The sequence below is a fragment of the Armigeres subalbatus genome, chromosome 2 (assembly GCF_024139115.2).
Source record: "Armigeres subalbatus isolate Guangzhou_Male chromosome 2, GZ_Asu_2, whole genome shotgun sequence".
Taxonomy (NCBI): Eukaryota; Metazoa; Arthropoda; class Insecta; order Diptera; family Culicidae; genus Armigeres; species Armigeres subalbatus.
Window position 1 is genome coordinate 191,105,697 of NC_085140.1, and position 27,680 is coordinate 191,133,376.

Here is a 27,680-nt window from a genome sequence, read left to right on the forward strand (position 1 = left end):
TGTTCTTATCCATAGCATATCTTGATTTTGATATTTCGGTGCAAATTTTTGATATTGTTGCCTGTTCTTTTATCTCTTATATCAATCAAGTCTATATCATGTTTTGTTATTCTGTTCATGGCTTCTACCCGGGTAGGGATGCTCTTTTAAAGAGGGAGGATGTGGGGGGAGAAGAATTGTTCAGCAATCGATCAACTCAATGAATCTAATGACCGATTTGAACCAAATTTGTATCAAATATTGTATGTCCTAAGGAAACAATTTTACTGAATGTGGGTAGGTCATTTTAAAAGAGGAAAGGTGTGAGAGAGGGGTATTGTTTAGTTATCGGTCAATTTAGCATAACTTTTGAACCCATTTACCGATGTCCACCACATTTGCAACCCATATTCTCAGTTTAAGGAAGACTATGGCAGACTGGGTGGGAGTGTCATAGCTGAATAAGAGAGAGGGTATATTTAGTAAACGAACAGTTTAGTATACCTTTTTACTGAATGGGTCAATTCACACAAAATTTGTAAACACGTAATCTCTGCCCAAAACTATTATAGAGAGGCTGGGAGACACTTTTGGAATGCGGGAGGTTATTGGGGTTGGGTATTGTTTAGAAAACGACTAAATTTAAAATCCCTCTCCGGCGTTGAACTTAGTCTGTAGATTTAAAAAAACACCTTAACAAAGATTAAAAAATAAAATAAAATAAAATCCCTCTTATTTAGTTCATTCGAGGTTCTTTGACATTGTACAATGCTCCGAAAACAAATTTCCTGAATTCCTCAAAAATAGCAAATCTTCGACAATAAAATATCCCGGTAATAACATTTCCCCGAAAATGACTCCAACGAAAATGATATTTCCCAAAAATGATTCTTACCGATACACATATCCCAGAATATGACATTTCCCTGAAAATGACATATCCCTGAATGAAGCAGGCCATTAACATAACACTATTTGGCCTAAGGTCATTCGACATGAAGGGCATTTGGGATATTTATGAACAGCATCAGAAAAACCTTTCATAGAAAACATGCTGGGTATAGAACAATGGTAATTGTTACCCTTCATCGGAATCATGGTTTGCCCAGTGAAAAGCAATGATTCATTTGTTTCCTTCTGGATGGTGGATGTGATTGCTTCTTTAAAAGTAGGCATTTGCCCGGAATAAGGCAATGGTGAGTGTGATCCCTTCTTTAAAAATGGGAGTTTTCCCGGAATAAAGCATCGGTGGATGTTTTTCCTTCTTTAGCAAATGACGTTTGCCCGAAATAAGGCTATTCAAAACAACGATCTCTTTTCCAAGATTAGTCAATGCTTCCAAAAGCCTTCTTTAAATCAAATGATGAAGTATCAATAAGTTAACACAATAACTCTGTTGACCAATTGGTTTTATCTTTTTTTGATTGTGAAAGAACTGAAAACCAAACTGGCAATTCCGAGCAAGGCCGGGTACATAAAGCTAGTATTTAATAAATAGCAGTAATTTAGTAAACGTTCTTCAAGAACTTATAAGATTTTGAAAATTAATTATATTGATTAATGATTTTCGATTTTCGTCACATACCAAGCATCTCTCCGAAGGCTTGTTTAGCTCTTCCTTACTCTGTGATACTTTATGATACTATGATAATTTTATTTAAGATGTGAGAAATATAATTTGGACGCCGAAAAGAGGTTTCCCCAAGGGTTTCTCATATTGTCATCAACGTCATTTGTATCTTTCCGTCTAACACAAAATTATAACTGTGGTAGTGCAACGCCGAGCGGCAGCACAAGCACTCACTTTAAACACGTGTTTGTTGGTTTCCAATTTTATTTCGTCTTGAACTCTAGCGAGTTTGAGGAATTTTGACAAGCCTGCTTTGGTGTATTCTAGTGATCCTAGTCAAATCCACATGGACACGAGAACGAGGAAAGATGTTCAATTGGATACCTACTAAAAGAGCTATAATAAGTGAAATGGAAGATTTGAACGTGCTATTGAGAAATATTTTACTCAATCTGCAACAATAACAATGCTTTTAAAGTGAAGAACTGAAATCATTTCAAAATTCACAGAAATAATAAATTTTCGAGATTTTTCGGCTATACAGTCTGATTTATTAGAACAAATTTTTAAATTTTGTCCAACGTTTCGGCATCGGGTTCGATGTCTCCTTCAGGGAAAAAAATTGCTCTTTGTAATGGAACGCCTATCATACTTAACAAAAAGTGATCATTTTTTTTCTCCTGGAAGAAGACATCGAACCCGATGACGAAACGCTGAACAAAATTTAAAAATATGTTTTAATAAATCAGACTCCAACAATGCTCCTTTGGATCATATTCTGACAGTTCTCAATGCTCGATTGGCTCAAGATCTTTGAAAGTATGTAGGATCCCTCAAGGGCCCCGTACGCCTGTCACTGGCGAACAAAGCTCGTGTACTCTGCATCGAAGCTTAGAACCGGTGCACCGGTGTTAGGGCGCAATCGTTAATGCGATCAAGCAGGTATCTCAAGCATACTACATCGTTATATTGCTACATGATTGAGTGTTCTCTTTTGATAAAATATCGAAAACAAAAGTGTGCACAAAAGTTACTTCACCATAACAAAAAGGTGGTAGAGAATTAACACTGTTGTTCGTTCTCGTCTGTCAGTATGCGGGCAATAATAAAAAAAACCTGAGTAAGATGTAGACATGTTAAGCAAAATTGAGCGCTCTGCCTAATTGCATAAAACGAATAATATGATCACTTGGAATGTTAGCTAAATGAATCATGCAACCAATACAAATAAGTTTAACCATCAGGAACTCGAATCTTTGTAAAAAGTTGAACAGATTCAACAGAGGTGGGATTGTGTGATTGATCCAGGACCAAGCGAGTTCCAGAGGTGTTTATCAAATTTTAAGTGTTTTTTGAATAAAAACAAGGATTTAAAAAAAATTATCCCGCGCTGGCACAAAATATATCTGGTCACATTATAAATAACCGATATGTGATTGGCACGTGATTGGCACGTGATTGGCACGGCAAATGCTGGGTAAAGCGTACCATTGGTACTTCGCGTACCTGAAGGAATAAAATAGACCCCATCTCGCGGTCCTTAGCCTCTTACCCAGCAACTCCTATCCCAACCTCCCCACGGTGCTGGCCGGGATACAAGCAACCTTAGGGAAGATCGGGTAACCAACCCCGGTGGGAACTATGGTCGTATGCTGACAGGGAAGGGGGGGTTTGCTCCTCTCCGGAGGTGCAAATCTTATTGAGCGTCTGTTCTCCATGTCAGGATCGGCTCACAACAGCGTCTGTTCTCCATGTTAGGGGCGGCTGATCATCGTCCGAGTGCCAGCGAGGGACTCTAAGTGAAACTGTGCACCATGGTCCACCGGAAATAAGGAGGAATGGTCCTCCGGAAATTTAGGGGTTTTGGTGCAAGCCAGCCTTTAAAAAACATAAGCAACGAACAATCAACAAGAGAGTACGGACCGGAACCATCGGCGAAGACCACTGCGACGAAAAGGGACTAGCGATTGGAAACTCGGTTCGTGGAACTGCAAATCTCTCAACTTCATCGGGAGCACACGCATACTCGCCGATGTGCTCAAGGACCGTGGATTCGGTATCGTAGCGCTGCAGGAGGTTTGTTGGAAGGGATCAATGGTGCGAACGTTTAGAGGTAATCATACCATCTACCAGAGCTGCGGCAACACACACGAGCTGGGAACAGCTTTCATAGTGATGGGCGACATGAAAGGCGCGTGATCGGGTGGTGGCCAATCAATGAAAGAATGTGCAGGTTGAGGATCAAAGGCCGGTTCTTCAACTTCAGCATAATCAACGTCCATAGCCCACACTCCGGAAGCACTGATGATGATAAGGACGCATTCTACGCGCAGCTGGAACGTGAGTACGACAGCTGCCCAAGCCACGACGTCAAAATCATCATAGGAGATTTGAACGCTCAGGTTGGCCAAGAGGAGGAGTTTAGACCGACTATTGGAAAGTTCAGCGCTCACCGGCTGACGAACGAAAACGGCCTACGACTAATTGATTTCGCCGCCTCCAAGAATATGGCCATTCGCAGCACCTACTTCCAACACAGCCTCCCGTATCGGTACACCTGGAGATCACCACTGCAGACAGAATCACAAATCGACCACGTTTTGATTGATGGACGGCACTTCTCCGACATTATCGACGTCAGGACATATCGTGGCGCTAACATCGACTCTGACCACTATCTGGTGATGGTTAAACTGCGCCCAAAACTATCCGTCATCAACAATGTTCGGTACCGACGACCGCCGCGGTACGACCTAGAGCGACTGAAACAACCTGATGTCGCCACTGCATACGCGCAGCATCTCGAGGCAGCGTTGCCGGAAGAGGGTGAGCTCGATGGGGCCCCTCTTGAAGACTGCTGGAGTACAGTTAAAGCAGCCATTAACGACGCAGCGGAGAACAACGTCGGGTATATGGGTCGAAGTCGACGGAACGATTGGTTCGACGAAGAGTGCAGACAGATTCTGGAGGAGAAGGACGCAGCACGGGCGGTCGCGCTGCAGCAAGGTACCCGGCAGAACGTGGAACGTTATAGACGGAAGCGCAGACAGCAGACCCGCCTTTTCAGGAGAAGAAACGCCGCCTGGAAGAAGCGGAGTGCGAGGAGATGGAACAGCTGTGCCGTTCTCAAGATACACGCAAGTTCTATCAGAAGCTCAACGCATCCCGCAAAGGCTTCGTGCCGCGAGCCGAAATGTGCCGGGATAAGGATGGGAGCATCTTGACGGACGAACGTGTGGTGATCGAAAGGTGGAAGCAGCACTACGAGGAACATCTGAATGGCGCTGAGAGTACAGGCAGTGAAAGTCAAGGCAGCGGAGGAGATGACTACGTCAGTTCAGCGGACGATGGAAGCCAACCAGCCCCCACCTTGAGGGAAGTTAACACGTACGTCCCCAACCCCCATTTTACGACAAAACTCAAAATTCAAAACCACGCAGCTCAGCCAATTTCTAACGGATTTTCAAGCAATCTTCTGGAATCGATCACAAAATTCCTATTGTTTTAGTAACCGATTTTTGTGCAATGGCCATGGTTCCGGATATATTCCGGGGAGTACTGGGGTTACCTCCCTCCCGGAAAAAATGGTCACTGGCAGATCGGCTTCGAAATCCATCGTGCGACATGTCAAACTTCATGATTTTGGTTAACAAGTACACTGGAGTACATTTCAACGACTTTCGATCGAATTGGCCTCCCTCTGGGTGCTTCCAGGGCCTGGTTCCCTTGGGGAAGTGGCCAATATCCGTCCAATCTTGGAACCCATCTTGCGACATGTCAAACTTCATGATTTTGCAAAACAAGTACACTGGAGTACATTTCGGCGATTTCCGATCGAATTGGCCACCCTCCGGGTACTTCCAGGGCCTGGTTCCCTTGGGGAAGTGGCCAATTTTCATTCAATCTTGAAACCCATCTTGCGACATGTCAAACTTCATGATTTTGCAAAACAAGTACACTGGAGTACATTTCGGCGATTTTCGATCGAATTGGCCACCCTCCGGGTACTTCCAGGGCCTGGTTCCCTTGAGGAAGTGGCCAATTTTCGTTCAATCTTGGAACCCATCTTACGACATATCAAACTTCAAGATTTTGCAAAACAAGTACACTGGAGTACATTTCGGTGATTTCCGATCAAATTGGCAACCCTCCGGGTACTTCCAGGGCCTGGTTCCCTTGGGGAAGTGGCCAATTTTCGTTCAATCTTGGAACCCATCTTGAGACATATCAAACTTCAAGATTTTGCAAAACAAGTACACTGGAGTACATTTCGGCGATTTTCGATCGAATTGGCCACCCTCCGGGTACTTCCAGGGCATGGTTCCCTTGGGGAAGTGGCCAATTTTCATTCAATCTTGAAACCCATCTTGCGACATGTCAAACTTCATGATTTTGCAAAACAAGTACACTGAAGTACATTTCGGAGACTTTTGAGCGAATTGGCCACCCTCCGGGTACTTCCAGGGCCTGGTCCCCTTGGGGAAGTGGCCAATTTTCGTTCAATCTTGGAACCCATCTTGCGACATGTCAAACTTCATGATTTTGCAAAACAAGTACACTGGAGTACATTTCGGCGATTTCCGATCAAATTGGCCACCCTCCGGGTGCTTCCACGGCCTGGTTCCCTAGAGGAATTCGCCAATTTTCGTTCACTCTTGGAACCCACCTTGCGACATGTCAAACTTCATGATTTTGCAAAACAAGTACACTGGAGTACATTTCGGCAACTTTCGATCGAATTGGCCACCCTCCGGGTACTTCCAGGGCCTGGTTCCCTTGGGCAAGTGACCAAATTTCATTCAATCTTGAAACCCATCTTGCGACATGTCAAACTTCGTAATTTTGCAAAACAAGTATACTGGAGTACATTTCGGAGACTTTGATCGAATTGGCCACCCTCCGGGTACTTCCAAGGCCTGGTTCCCTTGGGGAAGTGGCCAATTTTCGTTCAATCTTGGAACCCATCTTGCGACATATCAAACTTCAAGATTTTGCAAAACAAGTACACTGGAGTACATTTCGGTGATTTCCGATCGAATTGGCCACCCTCCGGGTACTTCCAGGGCCTGGTTCTTTAGGGGAAGTGGCCAATTTTCGTTCAATCTTGGAACCCATCTTGCGACATGTCAAACTTCATGATTTTGCAAAACAAGTACACTGGAGTCCATTTCGGCGATTTCCGACCGAATTGGCCACCCTCCAGGTGCTTCCAGGGCCTGGTTCCCTTGGAGAAGTGGCCAATATCCGTCCAATATTGGAACCCATCTTGTGACATGTCAAACATCATGATTCTGCAAAACAAGTATACTGGAGTACATTTTGGCGACTTTCGATCGAATTGGCCACTCTCCGGGTACTTCCAGGGCCTGGTTCCCTTGGGAAAGTGGCCAATTTTCATTCAATCTTGAAACCCATCTTGCGACATGTCAAACGTCATGATTTTGCAAAACAAGTATACTGGAGTACATTTCGGCGACTTTCGATCGAATTGGCTACCCTCCGCGTACTTCCAGGGCCTGGTTCCCTTGGGGAAGTGACCAATTTTCGTTCAATCTTGGAACACATTTTGCGACATGTCAAACTTCATGATTTTGCAAAACAAGTACACTGGGGTTACATTTCGGCGATTTCCGGTCAAACTGGCCACCCTCCGGGTGCTTCCACGGCCTGGTTCCCTAGAGGAATTCGCCAATTTTCGTTCACTCTTGGAACCCATCTTGCGACATGTCAAACTTCATGATTTTGCAAAACAAGTACACTGGACTACATTTCGGCAACTTTCGATCGAACTGACCACCCTCCGGGTACTTCCAGGGCCTGGTTACCTATGGGAAGTGGCCAATTTTCGTTCAATCTTGGAACCCATCTTGCGACATGTCAAAACTTCATGTTTTTGCAGAACAAGTACACTGGAGTACCTTTCGGAGACTTTCGGTCGAATTGGCCACCCTCCGGGTACTTCCAAGGCCTGATTCCCTTGGTGAAATGGCCAATTTTCGTTGAATATTGGAACCCATCTTGCGACATATCAAACTTCAAGATTTTGCAAAACAAGTACACTGGAGTACATTTCGGTGATTTTCGATCGAATTGGCCACCTCCGGGTACTTCCAGGTAGGCCTGTGCGCTGATTGAAATTTTACCGGCGGTGGCGTGATAGATCATTTTCAGGCGGCGGCGTCACGCCGTTGGTGATCAGCGGTGGCGTGGATCGGCGTGAACCAGTTTCAAGCGCCAAAACTTCTTCAGAAGTTCGTCAAAGAATTCTTCCAGAAGTTCCTCCACTAGTTTTTTTTTTAAAGATCGTCAAGAAATTCCTTTGGACATTCCTCCGTAAGTGCCTCTGGGAAGTTCCTCCAGAAACTCCATCCGGATTTCGTCTGGAAGTTCCTTAAGGAATTTCTCTGGAAGCTCCTCCAGAAATTTATCTGGAAGTACCTCCAGGAGTTTCTCCGGAGGTTCCTCCGGAGTTCCTCCGGAATTTCTTGACGATCTTTTATAAAAAAAAAACTAGTGGAGGAACTTCTGAAAGAATTCTTTGACGAACTTCTGAAGAAGTTTTGGCGCTTGAAACTGGTTCACGCCGATCCACGCCACCGCTGATCACCTACGGCGTGACGCCGCCGCCTGAAAATGATCTATCACGCCACCGCCGGTAAAATTTCAATCAGCGCACAGGCCTACCTGGAAGTACCCGGAAGGTGGCCAATTCGATCGAAAATCACCGAAATGGACTCCAGTGTACTTGTTTTGCAAAATTATGAAGTTTGACATGCCGCAAGATGGATTCCAAGATTGAGGGAAAATTGGCCACTTCCCCAAGGGAACCAGGCCCTGGAAGTACCCGGAGGGTGGCCAATTTGATCGGAAATTGCCGAAATGTACTCCAGTGTACTTGATTTGCAAAATCATGAAGTTCGACATGTCGCAAGATGGGTTCCAAGATTGAACAAAAATTGGCTACTTCCCCTAGGGAACCAGGCCCTGGAAGTACCCGAAAGGAGGCAAGTTTGATCGTAAATCGCCGAAATGTAGTCCAGTGTACTTGTTTTGCAAAATCATGAAGTTTGACATGTCGCAAGATGGGTTCCAAGATTGAACGAAAATTGGCCACTTCCCCAAGGGAACCAGGCCCTGGAAGTACCCGAAATGAAGGCCAGCTTGATCGGAAATCGCCGAAATGTACTCCAGTGTACTTGTTTTGCAAAATCATAAAGTTTGACATGTCGCAAGATGGGTTTCAAGATTTAATGAAAATTGGCCACTTCCCCAAGGGAACCAGGTCCTGGAAGCACCCGGAGGGTGGCCAATTCGATCGAAAGTCGTTGAAATGTACTCCAGTGTACTTGTTTTGCAAAATCATGAAGTTTGACATGTCGCACGATGAATGTCGAAGCCGATCTGCCAGTGACCTTTTTTTCCGGGAGAGAGGTAGCCCCAGTACTCCCCGGAATATATCCGGAACCATGGCCATTGCACAAAAAAGTACATCGGTTCCTAAAACTGTAGGAATTTTGTGATCGATTCCAGAAGATTGCTTGAAAATCCGTTAGAAATTGGCTGAGCTGCGTGGTTTTGAATTTTGAGTTTTGTCGTAAAATGGGGGTTGGGGACGTACGTGTTAAGGATGCCATTCAACAGCTAAAGACCAATAAAGCAGCTGGTAAGGATGGTATCGGAGCTGAGCTCATCAAGATGGTCCCGGAAAAGCTGGCCACTTGCCTGCACAAACTGATAGTCAGAATCTGAAACCGAACAGCTACCGGAGGAGTGGAAGGAAGGGGTTATATGCCCCATCTACAAGAAAGGCGACAAACTGGAGTGTGAGAACTTTCGAGCGATCACCATCCTTAATGCCGCCTACAAAGTGATATCCCAGATCATCTTCCGTCGTCTGTCACCATTAGTGAACGAGTTCGTGGGAAGTTATCAAGCCGGCTTCGTTGACGGCCGCTCGACAACGGACCAGATCTTTACTGTACGGCAAATCCTTCAAAAATGCCGTGAATACCAGGTCCCAACGCACCATCTGTTCGTTGATTTCAAGGCGGCATACGACAGTATAGACCGCGTAGAGCTATGGAAAATTATGGACGAGAACAGCTTCCCTGGGAAGCTACCAGACTGATCAAAGCAACGGTGGATGGTGTGCAAAACTGTGTGAAGATTTCGGGCGAACACTCCAGTTCGTTCGAATCGCGCCGGGGACTAAGACAAGGTGATGGACTTTCGTGCCTGTTGTTCAACATTGCGCTAGAAGGTGTCATGCGGAGAGCCGGGTGTAACAGCCGGGGCACGATTTTCAACAGAGCCAGTCAATTTATTTGCTTCGCGGATGACATGGACATTGTCGGCCGAACATTTGCAAAGGTGGCAGAACTGTACACCCGCCTGAAACGTGAAGCAACAAAAGTTGGACTGGTGGTGAATGCGTCAAAGACAAAGTACATGCTTGTGGGCGGAACCGAGCGCGACAGGGCCCGCCTGGGAAGCAGTGCTACGATAGACGGGGATACCTTCGAGGTGGTCGAGGAATTCGTCTACCTCGGATCCTTGCTAACGGCTGACAACAACGTTAGTCGTGAAATACGAAGGCGCATCATCTGTGAAAGTCGGGCCTACTACGGGCTCCAGAAGAAACTGCGGTCGAAAAAGATTCGCCACCGCACCAAATGTGTCATGTACAAGACGTTAATAAGACCGGTAGTCCTCTACGGACATGAAACATGGACAATGCTCGAGGAGGACTTGCAAGCACTCGGAGTATTCGAGAGACGGGTGCTTAGGACCATCTTTGGCGGTGTGCAAGAAGACGGTGTGTGGCGGCGAAGAATGAACCATGAGCTCGCCCAACTCTACGGCGAACCCAGTATCCAGAAGGTAGCTAAAGCCGGAAGGGTACGATGGGCAGGACATGTTGCAAGAATGCCGGACAGCAACCCTGCAAAGATGGTGTTCGCTTCCGATCCGGCAGGTACGAGACGGCGTGGAGCGCAGCGAGCGAGATGGGCAGACCAGGTGCAGAACGACTTGGCGAGCGTGGGGCGTATCCGAGGATGGAGAGATGCGGCCTCGAACCGTGCATTGTGGCGTCAAATTGTTGATTCAGTGTTATCTGTTTAGATGTTAACTAAATAAATGAAATGAATATGTGATTCATAACTAGGTTTTACACTACTAGTGCCCGCAAGTTGAATTCCCGACCGTTAAACTGTTAGAGTACCGCCAATCATTGTGAAGAAGTACTAGATTATACAGGTGAGATTGATAATTATGAGTACAACATGAATTATGCTCATCAATTTATCATTGGGCCGCTCGAGTACAGCACATGCAGTAGTTCCAGAACGAAGCAATTGTGATTATACAGGAACTAAACGTAAGTGCTCATAAAAGTTCATTGTCAATTCCATGTCACTTCTTACACAGGGGTTCACCCCACACTTTTCAAACGGAACAGATGCTATGAACTAATACTGAATTAAAATAATTTACCCCCTATCACACAAATAGTTAACGTTAAGAATATTATAACTAATACACAACATAATATGTTATTCAACAGGAAAATTATACTCTTCCAAAACCGAGCTGTTTGCGTTTGTCTTTCCTGCCGGTCGAAGAATAGTATTTCGGAAAATAACTCCCGTTGAAACGACTTTCAACAATTGATTTTAAGTTGAATAGATAATCCTAATTTGTAAAATAACTAAGTAAAGGAGTTTGAAAAGTAAATCAAGAAATTACGTGAGTAATGTAAAAAAAGAAGTTGTTATATTGACATACTGTTTTATTCAATAAATTACATGGTTCTTCTAAATAAGCTCAGTTTTTTCGGACTTTTGTACATTTTTCAATGTTCCTAAACTAGCTGTATAATCTTTTATCACTGCTTCAAACTATAGATAGTAGAATCTATAGATGAGCGAAAGCATGGCTGAGTCGATTTTTTTGCCCGTGCACACGCGCATATGACGGCACAGCCCTTAACGTTTCCATTGAAATCGTGACGTCATGCTCGTTTGGAGACACGTTTGACAGTTCGTTTGGAGACAGGGGATTTATCTTCGCTCATCTATATATTCCACTTTCTATACTTCAAACTTGCTTCTTGGCAATTTGACACTCCTCTGGAATATTCAAATGCGTAAACATCGATGTCAAATATAGACTCCGAAGTTTCTAAGCTTTGAACAAGTTTTTAATATGATTGCTACTTTGCACGAAATTTGCAACTCGATCGCTGAAAATTGCAACTCGATCGCTGAAACTATCGAACTGAAATATTTTCTTGCGGAGAAGGAAATAGACATGGCATTCATCACTGAAACGCACCTAAAACCGGAAGTGAGAAACATCCCGGACTCTCCCCTGCTGCCAAGCTTTCAGAAAAGTGTTATCAAGGCCATCGGCTTCTTCTTTTATAGTTCTACATTCCAACTGGAACTTGGCCTGCTTTTCAACTTAGTATTCTATAAGCAAGGTGTATAAAGGGCTGGATATTGTTAAGCTTATACAACACGGCAGACTACGATGGGCTGGACACGTTGTTCGTATGCCGGAAGAACGTCTATTATTATTATTTATTCAGACTACGGCCGAAGTGGCCTGTGCGGATTATAAGAGGCTTCTCCATTCGGCTCGGTCGATGGCTACACGTCGCCAACCACGCAGTCTACGGAGGGTCCGCAAGTCATCTTCCACCTGATCGATCCACCTTGCCCGCTGCGCACCTCGCCTTCTTGTGCCCGTCGGATCGTTGTCGAGAACCATTTTCACCGGGTCCACCGTCCGATTTTCGCGGTGTGAACGATGGATGGTTCTCCCAGCAGCTCATGCAACTCGTGGTTCATTCGCCTCCTCCACGTACCGTCCGCCATCCTTTCGAAAACTCCAAGTGCGCGTTGGTCCTTCACGAGCATTGTCCAGGTCTCGTGTCCGTAGAGGACTACCGGTCTAATGAGCGTTTTGTAGATTGTCAGTTTGGTACGGTGGCGAACTCTATTCGATCGGAGTACAAAGTACGTACGATTTCCAGCCACTATGCGTCTCCGAATTTCTCTGCTGGTATCATTTTCGGCAGTCACCAGTGAGCCCAAGTACACAAATTCTTCTACCACCTCGATTTCGTAACCTCCGATACAAACTCGCGGTGGGTGGCTCACATTGTCTTCTCTTGAGCCTCTTTCTATCATGTACTTCGTCTTCGACGTGTTGATGACTAGTCCGATCCGCTTAGCTTCCCTCTTCAGTCTGATATAGGCTTCCTCCATCTTCGTTACGTGCCATAATATCTATGTCGTCGGCGAAGTCAAATACCTAGACGGACTTACCACTCTTGTTAATCCATGCTCTTCGTATTACCCTTTCCAAAGCGATGTTGAATAGCAGACACTAAAGACCATAACCTTGCCGTAACCCTCTGCGCGTTTCGAAGGGACTCGAACTACGCACATCACCTGATCCATCGTCGCTTTGATCAACCGTGTCAGTTTATCCGGAAATCCGTTTTCGTGGATTAGATGCCATTGCTGATCCCGATCGATTGTATCTTATGCGGCTTTGAAGTCGATGAATAGATGATGTGTGGGCACGTTGTATTCGCGGCATTTCTGCAGTGCTTGGCGAATGGAGAATACCTGGTCCGTGGTGGAGCATTCGCCTATAAAACCCGCCTGGTACTGCCCCACGAACTCCCTTGCAATTAGTGCTAGTCGACGGCATACAATTTGGGAGAGTACCGTTCTCCCAGGTTCATTACCATACCGCCATCTTCGTCTGCCACATCGCCATCGCCACCTTTGGATCACCTCACGCTCGTTCGTGAGAAGGTTCCCGTTTATGTCCTTACACAAATCAGGCTGTGGCACGTGGCTCTTACGTGAACGGTTGAACTTCTCATAGAACATTCGTGTGTTATTAGCGCGGTACAGTTGCTCCGTCTCTTCAAGGTCTCGATCTTCTTGCTGGCGCTTTTCCTCCGGAAAATCGAGTTGCAACGAAATAGTGGTCGGATTCAATATTCGCACTGCGGTAAGTGCGGACGTTCGTGATGTCGGAAAAGAATTTACCGTCGATTAGAACGTGGTCGATTTGGTTTTCCGTTTCCTGGTTCGGTGATCTCCATGTGGCCTTGTGGATATTTTTCACGGGAGGCTGCGAAGTTTATGCATCGTTGGCCGTTGTCATTCGATACGGTGTGCTATCCGGTCCAATGACCGGTCTATACATTTCCTCCCTTCCTACCTGTGCGTTTATGTCACCGATGACGATTTTGACGTCCCGCAGTGGGCATCCATCGTATGTCTGCTCTAGCTGTGCATAGAACGCTTCTTTCTCATCGTCGGGAGATCCCTTCGTGTGGGCAGTGCACGCTGATGATGCTATAGTTGGAGAAACGGCCTTTTATCCTCAGCCTGCACATCCTTGCGTTGATTGGCTGCCACCCAATCACACGTTGGCGCATCTTACCCAGCACTATGAAGCCGGTTCCCAGTTCGTTGGTGGTGCCATAGCTTTGGTAGAAGGTAGTCGCTCGATACCCGCTTTTCCATACTTCCTGTCCTGTCCAGCAAATCTCCTGCAGCGCCACAACGTTGAAGTTGCGGGGATGTAATTCATCGTAGATCATCCTGTTGCAACCTGTGAAACCTAGCGACTTGCAGTTCCATGTTCCAAGGAAGAACGTCAAGCGAAGATAATATTTAGTAGAGAACCCGGAAGAGGCCGCAGGCAGGCCGAAGGCCGCGTACACGATGGCTTTTTGCAGTTGAAGAGGACCTGAGGGCGCTCAACGTTCAAAGCGACTGGAAGCGATTGACCCAGGATCGAGTCCAGTGGAGAAGGATACTCCATTCGGCGTAGGTTCATCGAAGAGCTGTAGCCCATCAAGTAAGTAAGTATCTATAAGCATTTCCTCTGGTTATTATTTGAAAGCTTTTCTATGCCCGTTATTGCATGAGTATTGAGTATGTATTGTGTGTGGCAAGTACAATGGATACACTATGTCCAAGGAATCGAAAATGTTTCCAACCCGAAAACATCCTAGACCGGACCAAGAATCGTCATCTCCGGATTAGCAATCCTACGTCTTTTCTCGCAAGGCTACTGGAGAGCCGCATAAGAACATTAAGAAACTGTATAATAGTTTGGCATATGCAATTTCAGACGATTATATTACAACCATTGTATTGAAATCTTCCAATTCTGTATTATTCTATTACAGTATTTGAATAAAAAGCTAACATTCTGTGTCTTAAAACCTTGCAGAATTGTATAAGGCAATATTTTGTACTTGACTCGACTTCAAGTCTTTAAAGACACTGAAGACGACCTTACAGTTGAGGTCGAAATACGTATATGTAAAAGTAATACGAGGTGGTGGAATTAAATGGAATTGTACTAAACTCGTCTTATAATTCACTGCATTACGTGTTCGAACGAAGTAAACAAAACTATTTGCCCTTAACATTTCGTACACACCCACCATTCAGCATACATCGATCGGATAAATAAATGCAAGATTTACATTCGACAGTCAACATTAAATCCCGGCAGAGGGAAGCTAATTCAAGAGTCGTATATTACAGTCGCTTCCTTGCGTCGTACTCGTGTCGCCTTCAACCGTGTACGCCTGTACTGTTCGGACGACGTGTTCTTGATGACCAAGTTCCAAGTGTTTTGTGCTGTCAGATTTGGTCCCTGTTATAAACAGCGGAACATATAGATGGGCGGAGATATTTTGTTGTTCCAAACGGACTGTCAAAAGCGTCTCTAAACATGCGTATTGTTACGATTGCAATCAAAACTCTAAGGAGAGTTCCTGCCAAATTTCGAAAAAAAAACTATGCCTCCGCTCAGCTAATTCCAATATCTATAATCCATGCATGATTGTCGGTCGTTTCATTTTCTTTGCAATGCGTTTGCTTGAATCGAATGTTGCGTTGTGTTCTTCGTCACCGGCAAATGAAGGAAAACTAACAGTAGGGGCTCATCCCTTAGTATGTGCATAATCTATACGATTAACTGAAATAAATGAAGGAATTTCACGTTATGATCCAGAAAAACCTTAAAAATTATATGCTAAACGAGTAAATATGTGAAACGATTCAAACTTGACTGTTGTTTTTGTTCCTGGTATTTTGTAACACTAATATCGAGGAAAGAAATTAATAAAGATGACACCGAATCTAGATGTGTTTGTATATTTCACCACCTTTCGATAATTTCGAGTAATGCCCATGTTTCGTCTCTCATGCATCAACAGCAGCTTAAATTACCAACAAGACGAAGACCACTGAAGTATGGTGTCACGATTGAACTATACGGTTCACTTGTTGAATCATATGCACAATAGACTGGTTACAAAAAAAACTACATACCTCCCTCAGAGCGCGTGTTTCCACTAAACTGTACAGCCTAATGTATAAATACTTGAAAACACTCCGGGATCATCCATCCGTTGAGCTCAATCAGACAAACAGTCTTCCCAGAAGACAAAAACCCCCTCTCAGTGAGCCAGCATTGAATAGTGCAATGTGCATTGCGCGCAGCATGTTTCGTTCCCACGCCACGCGACACATGAATTTGTTCCTTCCCAGTCATTGATTGCTGCAGCTGCGAGGACGTGTACAGCGATGCGATGGGTGTTGCGCGGGGCGGTAAGGTGCAGAAGCAACTTAAGAAGAACTCCTCGCGTGGTCCGCGTGTTGCTCGTTTGGCCACACGATCATCGTGCCACCACCACGGCACAAGTGCGCTCAATGCCTTCACTACCGGACCAACAACGGTCCCGTCGCGTCGTCAGCGGTTCATCTCCATCATCGTCGCCTTGCTTCGCCACGGGTGGGAATGACAACCCGGAGCCCGCGCATCGATCGTCGTCGTGATCTCGGCGCGATCATGCTTCTCTATTTTAAAGTTTCGCGCGCGCGCGTCTCGCCCCGTGCGTCCATCATCGTTTGTTCTGCTGATCGGGTGCTCTGCCTGCTTGTTGTTGTTGGGCGTCTTCCTTGCGTGGTGCTGTTTCTTCTGTTGTGGTGTCGCGGATCGTGGGATATGTTTCGTTTCTCAGACAATTATGAATCGTTCTTGATCGACCGGGCTTAAGCGTTTTTGCTGTTGTTTTATTGGGAAGGCATTTGTAACTACCCGCATTTGTCGTAATTTAATTAAAACCTCCCATGTTACGGAACTTTCTGATAGCTATATCGAGTTAATAATCATTTATGTAAACAATTGAACATATTCAAAGCTATCAAGAAGGCAGGTCTCCAGTAAAAATTACCATATTCTTTTCATTCAAAACTCGTAGAAACATCAAATCATGTAGATTTTTATGAATTACCTAATTTAAAAATTATATCATGCGTATTTTTCAAAATATTTATATGTAACTTAAATTAAATTCAGGACAAATACAAATTCATTTCAGACCTGAGGTAATTTAGCCAGTTTGCAATTTAAAAACAAAGTTTGGCTGGATAAAGTAATTAAGTATTTATAGTTGCAATCATCACAATAAAATTATTCTGCGCTTATCAGAAAGTTATAATCTCTCGCTGCATTAGGTATGAGCTGGATATAAACGCAGTAAGTTCGAGCGTCCACCATCTGTCTATGGCTGCAGGTCACCAAACCCACTTTTTTGTTTCGATCTTTTGTTCATTTCAACTTTTGTCCCGTCTATCTCTTATCCTTGTCCCTTAGGCCTTGTGTCATTCAAACTTTTGTCTTTCGATCTTTAGTCCCACAGCCACGCTAGCTACCAAAAGATATTCGAAGTAGTACCATCTGGTCCCAAATTTTAGGAGATATGAGTTTCACTGCGCTATGACGTCAACGTCAACATCCATCCTACTTAAGCTTCGCCCGTTGAAACGCTATTAGCTGCGAGTGAAACTTGGTCTTCACCAATACGCTCGTCGTTGAAGAAGTTTTTCAAATAATTCTTGACAGATCTCTTGAGACTTACTTACTTATGGATCCTGTACACCTCTGGTGGTGCAAAGGGCCGACTTGAAAGATCTCCATCCTGAGCGTTGCCCGGCTATCGCTTTAACCTGTTGCCAGGTTAGATTTCGGTCGACTTCTTTTATTTCTTTGTTGAGGCTTCGTCGCCATGAGCCTCTGGGTCTGCCTCTGCTGCGATGTTCCGCTGGGTTCCAGTCTAATGCTTGTTTACAGATTTCGTTTCCGCCCCTACGTAGAGTGTGGCCGACCCAGCCCCACTTCCGATCCCGAATTTCTGTTGCTATCGGCCTCTGGTGACAACGACGAAGGAGCTCGTTGTTTGAGATCCAGTTGTGAGGCCACCAGGCCCGAATTATATACCGCAGGCATCTGTTAATGAACACCTGCAGCCGTTGAGTGTTCTCCACTGATACACACCATGTTTCGCTAGCGTATAACAGCACGTATTTCACGTTAGAGTTGAAAATTCGTATTTTGGTGCGTTCACTTATCTGCCTGTTTTTCCAGATATTTCTTAAACTCGCAAAGGCAGCCCTTGCTTTCTTGATCCGTGCGCCTATGTCGATCTTGGTACCGCCGTCTGACGCCATTTGGCTACCAAGATATTGGAAGCTTTCAACATTCTCCACTGGTTGCCCGGCTACTGTGAAACTGGAAGGGGTCACCGTGTTTACATCTAACGATTTGGTTTTGTTGACGTTGATGACTAAACCTGCCGAGGAGGAGCGCTCGGCAAGGTCGTTGAGCTTACTCTGCATATCAGAGCGCCGTTGCGCGAGGAGTGCAACGTCATCAGCCAATTCGATCTCAAGATCTCTTGAGAGGTACACGCAAATTCACCGATGAACTGAAGAGGAAGGGCCGTTTGGCCGAATACCGTTCGCCTGAATGCCATTCGGCCGAAGGCCACTAAGCTGAAAGTTCTGTGGCCGAATATACCATTTGGCCGAAAAAGTCATTTGGCCAAATAGGTCATTTGACACCTCACATCTCAGGGGGCAGCAGGGACTTTGTCCAAGGGCTTGACGACCCCTCCCCATGGCCACTGCGAGTTAGACCGGGACCATCGTCCCTAACCCCTAATCCCAAGGCGTCAAGCGACCCGTGCCGAGGGGATGCATGGCCAGGGGGTGAAATAATAAGCTAGACCTTTAACGGAGCCTGTGGGGTACCTTGGCACTAGACCTCTTCATGTTTTCAAAAAGTATCGAAAATTCAACCGGTCAGCCACGAATAACAATTGTTATGCTAAAATAAGTCTCCTGTCAAATTTTCAGCTAATTCGGATAAAATTTCGAGGTGGCTCAAGTCGATTTAGTGTTTTTGGGCTATTTTCAATTTTGTAAAAAATCTAACAAAAGATATAAACGTCGAAAACTATCGCAACAACCTCTATACGGAAGCTTTGGGTGTGCTCTACAAGTCTTGTGAACATTGCGATTCGTTCCGTTCACGTTTTGTCCATGTTAAAGTGATTTTCAAGCTTTTAAGTGCATAAAAATACTGTTTCCCCCTAAAGTCGTTGTTCTACAAAATTCTTGAATTTATGACAAATGATTGCTAATTTATTATATTATTATTCCTCTTTTTTCCCTGGAAATTTGAGTAATATAATTGTCACTGTGCGATTTATCGTTAAATTCTTAAAAATCAGAAGCTGAACATTTGTCATAAATTTGCACGTTAGGATTTCTTCAAACAAGTTGTTCGAACAAAACATAAATCAAATCATCTGATATTTGATGTTTACAACAAACGACTTCCAAATTTTGTTAATTTCACCATATGTCTGCATGCTTTTAATATTGAGTACATCGTAGTAACAAGTGAAATCGAAGCTTCTTTGTTTGAACAACTTGTTTAAAGAAATCTCAACGTGCAAATTTATGACAAATGTTTAGCTTATGATTTTTAAGAATTTAACGATAAATCGCACAGTGACAATCATATTACTCAAATTTCCAGGGAAAAAAGAGGAATAATAATATAATAAATTAGCAATCATTTGTCATAAATTCAAGAATTTTTTAAAACAACGACTTTTGGGGGAAACAGTATTTTTATGCACTTAAAAGCTTGAAAATCACTTTAACATGGACAAAACGTGAAAGGAACGAATCGCAATGTTCACAAGACTTGTAGAGCACACCCAAAGCTTCCGTATAGAGGTTGTTGCGATAGTTTTCGACGTTTATATCTCTTGTTAGATTTTTTCCAAAATTTAAAATAGCCCAAAAACACTAAATCGACTTGAGCCACCTCGAAATTTTATCCGAATTAGCTGAAAATTTGACAGGAGACTTATTTTAGCATAAGAATTGTGATTCTGGGCAGACCGGTTGAATTTTTGATACTTTTTAAAAACATGAAGAGGTCTACTGGGCACCCTCCACAGTAATTGTCCCTTACCGCGTTATGCTGGGCTCTGGCGTGGTGGACCTCTTTTCCCGAGCAACTCGTGGGACCAAAATGGAAAACCAAGTCAATTCTTCAATTAGTGGTAGTAGTGTAGGCGACAACCCCTTCGCAAGAGGTGGGTTGTTCAGGTCTCCGCCTAGGAGGCCAGAGGCAATAGTCGGCAGCTCAGTGCGCAGCGCCAGCGTGGGTCACTCAACCTTCCTCTCGGCTATAAAAACGCCGGAAGGGGTTATTGACGGCCCATGGCTTGTGAAGGCGATGAACCGCAAATGCGATGGGCTTTCGGCCTTCGAGGTGGCGACGGAACAGCTGGACGCCATCATCGACTTTGCGTCATCGAAGCATAATATCAGCAAGGACCTCAAGAGGAGCTTGCAGAAACTTCGAAAGTCGATGCTGGACGCCAAGCTGGAGAGGGCGGTCGGGACGGCCAAGTGTAAACCCGTGAAATCCGTGGAGTCGAGGTCTACCCAGACTGAGGCCCAAGGATTCGCGGACTCAGGCAAGGTCGAGTCGACCGAAGGCGTGCCAGCTAAGACGGTGGTGCCAAAGTCTACCCAGACTGAGGCTCAAGTATTTGCGGGTACGTCGGGGTGACTACTCCAACGGAGCAGACACAAAAACAGGAGACAGTCTCCAGGGGATGAGCTCATTGGGGCCGCTCCAAAACGCGGAGGGTTACTACCCCGAACAAGGGTAGTGGGGCTGGGAAGCTGAACCCCGGTCAGGTACCTCCAAAACCGGGGGAGGAAGGACCTGGAAAGGTCCGTCCACTCAGGCAAGACGGTGGTAAGGGGTTACGGCAGGCTGAAAGTTCTCAGCCGCACCAGACCAGGGAAATAGAGGGGAATGACGCCTCCTGGACCCTGGTCAAGAACAAGAGGAAACCGAAGACGTCAAGGGCCGAAAAGAAGGCCCAGGCGAATGAGGGTAGCAAGAAGTCTAGGGTAGGCGCCAATCGCTCCAAGGGCGATGCCCTAGTCATCACGGCGGACGAGGCTAAGTACTCGGATGTTTTGAAGGCGATGAGGAGTGACGTCAAGCTCGGTGAACTCGGCGCCGACGTACGTCGAATAAGACGTACCCGGATGGGCGAGATGATACTCGAGCTGAAGCGGGGCGTCTCGCAAAAGGGCGCCGCCTACAAGAAGTTGGCGGAGGAGGTCCTAGGCACTCACGAGGAGGGCACTCACGACGGAGGTGAATCTAAGGGTTAAAGACCTGGACGAGATCACTGAAGTCGAAGAGCTCGTCACGGCACTGCGGCGACAGTGTGAAGTGGAGCCGCCCACCGCAGCCGTTCGGCTACGGAAAGGTCCGGCAGGGACGCAGGTAGCATTGGTTCGGCTATCTGCAGCGGACGCCTCCAAGGTAGTCAAGTTAGGGAGCGTCAAGGTGGGATGGTCGGTATGCCCTGTGCGCATATACGAGCAACCCGAAGTTTGCTTCAAGTGCCTGGAACCGGGGCACAAGCAATGGGACTGCAAAGGCCCTGACAGAAGCAATCTCTGCCGACGCTGCGGATTGGAGGGACATAAGGCACAATGCTGCACGAACCCTCCCAATTGTTTGATTTGTTCCAGCAAAGCTGTGAACAGCAAGCACCTGCAAAATCAAAGTGCAGGTAAAGCAGCTGGCTTGCTCGGCTTCGCCCGAGTGTTTGGTGTGCGCAGGTTTAGAGGAAACGGCGGAACACGTGTTGTTCGTGTGCTCACGTTTTCGCGCAATGCGTGACCACATGCTTGCCACATGTGGTCTGGACACTACCCCGGACAACCTAGTTCGGAGGATGTGTAAAGACGAAGTTGGCTGGAACGCCGTTTTATCGGCTATCGCCCAAATCGTCTCGGAGCTAAACAGAAGGTGGCGCGTGGACTCAAGGATGGCTAGTTCAGGGGCAAATAAGAGGTGGTCCAAGGGATCGGAGTCGGCTTCATGGGTCATACCGGTGGTCATGCTCTGTGGTCGAACTCGATCCTTTTATCGAACAAGTGGCCGCGCAAAGAATAACATGGTATCGTCGCTTTCGCGGCGTCGGTCAACTCAGGCGGGTTCCGAGCCCGAGGACGGAAAGGGTCCTCGTCAAGGCTGGGGCAGGCGTAGGCCTCGCGTCGGCAAGTCCCTCTGTGTGCTGGCGAATAGGCCCTATCGCAGAAAGGTCAATTTGGGATGCACGCGGCATCATCATTCTTGATACCAGTCGTGCAGAGGGAAGCAGGCGTGAAGTCGACCCTGCCCACCTTCCAAGGACATAGGGCGTGGTAAGGCCACCTGGAAATCCGGCAATGCGCTGGCACGATACCATGGTGTTCTTCTAAAAAAGCGAGTCACGATGTTCGATGCTGCAAGGACACGCAGCTAACCTCGAGGGTGCGTCATGCACTGGCCCCCCTTTGAAGCATTACTTTCTGGTTGTACCGAAGGGACGATGGGCTTGGCGGCAATGGAAACGGTTTAGCTGGTCGGGGATGCAGCCCTGCCTCCCTCATTGGAGGTGGCCCCTAACCCAGCACTTCCTGGTCAACCCAGGATGTCTGTTGAGCAGATTCCCCCTCCATTGTTTAGGAAAAAAAAAAACACCTCACATCTCACTTCTCACTGTGAAAAGTGAGAAATAAGAAGTTAGAAGCAGTGACGGGAAATGTCAAAAAAATGTCGTGGGATTGCAATTACTAATTTGCTAATAACTTTTTTCAGAAGTTATTGACAATTCGGATTTTTTTTATTAACATTTAATGCTTAAAAGATCCTAGAACTTTGTCGAACAGATCATTGTTCTGAATACAAAGTCTAAGCCATGAGAGCGAAATTAAAAAATCTCACGGAATGTCATGACATTAATGTCATTTGACACTCACCCCGTCAATATCAGATTTAGAGAAATGACCTACACGCAGAAGAATTACGTACGATTGAAACTATTTCGATTGTTGCATCCAACAACGTGGACATTGTTATAGGGTCCTTTGAGAGCTACATGTTCATATAAAAAACAAGTGAGAAGTGAGAAAAAAAAGGTTCCCACTTCTCACTTTTTATGGTGCGTAGTGAGAAATGAGGAATGATAAGTGAGACGTCTTACTCCACACTACTCTCTTTTTTTACAGTAGAAGTGAGAATTGAGACGTTTCATTTCTAACTCCTCCTTTCTCACTTTTTACTGTAAAAAGTGAGCAGCGCGAAGTGAGTAGTGAGACGTCTAACTTCTCACTTTTCACAGTAAGATGTGAGAAATAAGAAGTGAGAAGTGAGAAATTGGACTGAATTCGCACTACTCACTTTTCACAGTGAGAAGTATGAAATGAGGAATGAGAAGTGAGACGTCTCACTTCTGACATGTCATCCTTTTTTTCACTTATCACTTATCAAAGTGAGACGTCTTTCTTCTCACTCATCACTTCTAACTTCTTATTTCTCACTTTTCACAATAAGAAGTGAGATGTGAGACGTCAAATGGCACATTCGGCTTTACAACCTATTCAGCTGAATGGCCAAATGGCCTATTCGGCGTGAGAAGCACGAAATTAGTAGTGAGACGTCTCTTTATTCACTTCGCGCTTCTTACTTTTTTACAGTGAGAAGTGAGAAATGAGTAGCGAGACGTCTCACTTCTCACTACTTACTTTTCATAGTGAAAAGTTGGAAATAAGTAGTGAGAAGTGCGACGCATCACTTTTCACACCTCATTCTCACTTTTCAAATTACCTGTTCGGCCAAATGACCTATTCGACCAAATAACCTGTTCGACCAAATGACATGTTCGGTCGAATGACCTATTCAGCCAAATGATCTGTTCGGCCAAATAACCTGTTCGGCCAAACGTCCTGTTTGGTCAAATGTCCTGTTTGGCCAAATGTCTTATTCGGCCAAATGTCCTATTCGACCATATGACCTATTCGGCCAAATGTCGTATTCGGCCAAATGACCTATTTGGCCGACCAAGTGACCTATTTGGTTATATGACCTATTCAATCAAATGACCTAATCGGCCGGATGACCCTTTCGGCCAGATGGGTTTCGGCTTAACGGTTTGTTCGTTCTAGTGACATTCGGCCGAATGGGTTTCGGCCAAACCACCCTTCCTCGCATTGAAGATTGAAGACCACAATGCGTTCACACGCACTTTTAAAAGGATAATTCTCGCTTAACTTAGGACCTAAGTAACATTTTTTTCATGAATTAATTTGAATATTGCAATCAATAGCTTTCATGTTGTTCTGTTGATTGCGCTATTCAAATTAATTCATGAAAAAAATGTTACTTAGGTCCTTTTGAAAAGTTAAGCGAGAATTCTTCTAAATTTCCTTGGGAATTTCGACCAAATTTCCTCGGTAAATTCTTCTTAATTTCCTCCCGAAAATCATCTGAAAATTCTAGAGAAAATCATCTTTTTTTTATCGGAAAATTCGTCTGAATTCGACTGTTTATTTGTCTGCAATTTCTCGGGATATTCGTCTAAATGTTCTGTGATAGCTCGCCTCACTTGTCATAAGACGAGTTTGTACAATCCCATTTAATTCCACCACTTGAGAAGACATTCTACTAAAAAGCTCAAAATAATTTTCTTAATCATCTGAACTACTACGGGAGAATTGTCTAAATTATAAATAAATAAATTTCTGAATTTCCATGATTAAATAATGTAAATTTCCATTAAGTTCTAAAGAAATTCCACGAAAAATTCTGTACCTGTTAAAGATTTCATTGTGAACTAATTCTAAGAAGTGATCATCTACTACAAAACATAGAACGTGTAGAATGGTTACGAATCCGTTCAACCTCGAGTTTAACCTTGAACTTGCCTTACCGAAGAAATCACAGTTCGCTGGCACGGAATCGCCTCGACATCGCATCATTCAACATTAAACGGCAGCTGCAACTTTGGTTCCCTTTATTCTTTTGATGGGTTTGCACTTCAAGCGCATCGACGACCATTGCCACATAAATAAGAAGCGCTTTTTATAAATTCCAAGATTTATAGCCCTATCAGTCGATAATGATGACACAAATTATGATTGTATAATTCATAAAAATAAATAAAACCAAACATAAATCCTTTGCTGCTAGTATTCGTTTTTCTGCTGCATTCTATAAAAGATCGTAAGACCACGTAGCTAGGGAGAAACTTGTTTGAACTCATTTAAAGCTGTATTTGGCTTATTCCTTCCTGCCAATACTCACGGCGATGGATTTCATCAAAGTAGGGAACGGGGTAGAGATATGGCAGCATGTCTAGCTTGGAAGATATCAATCTGAGTCCATTTTCTAATTATCTCTGTTGAACTTTAATGTCGTATTCCAGCCGAAAACGGCTAAATGGAATCCGCCGTTGAAGAGCGGTGCGACTGTTCGTTTTAAAATTCGACAACAAACTGCCGGTGCAATCTTCGTCGTTGCTACTCAACCCGATGGCGCTACCAACACCATCTCATACTGCGGTGGCAGCAATGCGCTAGTATTGCCATACCCCACCGCGCAACCTCTCCCAGCCCCTCACAAGCTACCGATTCATTGGCATACGCTTAAATGAAGCAAAGTTCGTCAGAAAATTCAATATGTTGCTCTCCATACTCTCAAATATTCAATCATGCACAGATTCTTTCACGATAGAAATCAGTATTAGCGCATATGCAAAATTGAGAATTCGAATCAAGTCTAATGTAAAACTTGCCACATTGTACGGTAAATTGGGGCACGCGAAATATGTGATTTCACGATTGGTATATTTGATTGCTTATGTTTAATGTACAATCCGCAATAGCAGAATCAATTCATAGTCTAGAATCACTTATACAAACTAAAATCATTAGCCGCTTGCTCTGAATACTACATCTTTCTCCTTCCCTACTCTTTCAACTTTGTAAGAATATGATTTCAATTTTATAAATATTTCATTATAATGAAAAATCATACCTAAATTGCTTCAAAATAAATTAAAACAATTCATAATATTGTAATACCATCAACATCTAATGCAAAGAAGAACAAACTTGATATGTTAAGTACCGTCATATTTTTGCTAAAAACTAATTATGATTGGGGCACATTTTAAATTTTTTTTCGTCGGAATTCTACTTGCTCTTGCACAATTCTGAATACACAAAAAATGCCTCGGAGTCCTGCTCGGTACTCGCAAAGAGCAATCCTCTATAGAACTTGCAAACGTAGTCCTACGTCAACATTCTTTGGAGTTCTACTCACTCTGGAATAAATAAAAAAACGCCTCGGAGTCCATTTGCAAATTGTATTCCTTCATAGAAGCCACAGACGTAATCCTACGTCCTTCTATAGAATACCCAGACGAACATGTCTTGGAGTTGCATCGGAGTCCTGCTCTGCATTCGCAAAGTATACTCTTCTAAAGAATACACAAACGATGTCCTACCTCAAAATGCATTGGAGTTCTACTCGCTCCGGAATAACCAAAAATGCTTTGGAGTCCTTCGCATTCGCAAAGTGTATTCTTCCATAGAATACACAGACGTATTCCTACGTCAAAATGCCTCGGATTTTTACTCGCTCCGGAATGAACAGAAAATGGAATAAACAAATTTTTTCTCGGAGTCGTGCTCTGTATTCGCAGAGTGTGGTCCTCTATAGAATACCCAGACGTAGTCCTACGTCAATATGCTTCGGCGTTCTACTCGCTTCAGAATAAACACGAAAATGCCTCGAAGGTCGGCTCGCATTCACAAAGTGTACTCCACATAATACACAGACGTAGTCCAGCGTCAACATGTCTCGAAGTTCTACTCGCTCCGAAAAAGAAACAAAAAATGTCACGGGATTTTGCCATGCATTCGCAAAGTGTACTCCTCTTTAGAATACCCAGATGCAGTCCTACGTCAAAATGTCTCTGATGTTTACCCGCTCCGGAATGAAGACAAAATGCCTTGGAGTCCTGCTTTGCATTATCAAAGTGTACTCTTCTTTTGAATACACAGACGAAGCCCTACTCCAACATGCCTCGGAGTTCTACTCGCTCCGGAATAAACACGAGAATGCCTCGGAGTCCTTCACATTTGCAAAGTGTACTCCTCTATAGAATACACAGCCGTAGTCCTACGTCTACGGAATGAACACAAAATGTCTTGGAATCCTGCTTCGCATTTGCAAAGTGGTCACAGACGTAGTTCGACGTCAACATGCCTCGGAGTTCTACTCGCATTCACAAAATAAAATGCCTCGGATTCTTACTCGCTCCGGAACGAACGGAAAATGGAATAAACAAAATTTTTCTCGGAGTCGTGCTCTGTATTCGCAGAGTGTGGTCCTCTATAGAATACCCAGACGTAGTCCTACGTCAACATGCCTCGGAGTTCTGCTCACTCCGGAATAAACAAAAATGCCTCGGAGTGCTTCACATTCACAAAGTGTACTCTTGTATAGAACACACAGACGTAGTCCTACGTCAATATGCTTCGGCGTTCTACTCGCTTCCGAATAAACACGAAAATGCCTCGAAGTCGGCTCGCATTCACAAAATAAAATGCCTCGGAGACCTGCTCGCTCCGGAATAAACAAAAAAATACCTCGGAAACCCGCTTGTTCCGGAATAAAAAAAATGCCTCGGAAACCTGCTCGTTCCGGAATAAACAAAATGCCTCGGAAACCTGCTCGTTCCGGAATAAACAAAAAAAAATGCCTCGGAGACCTGCTCGCTCCGGAATAAACAAAAAAAAATGCCTCGGAAACCTGCTCGTTCCGGAATAAACAAAAAAATGCCTCGGAGACCTGCTCG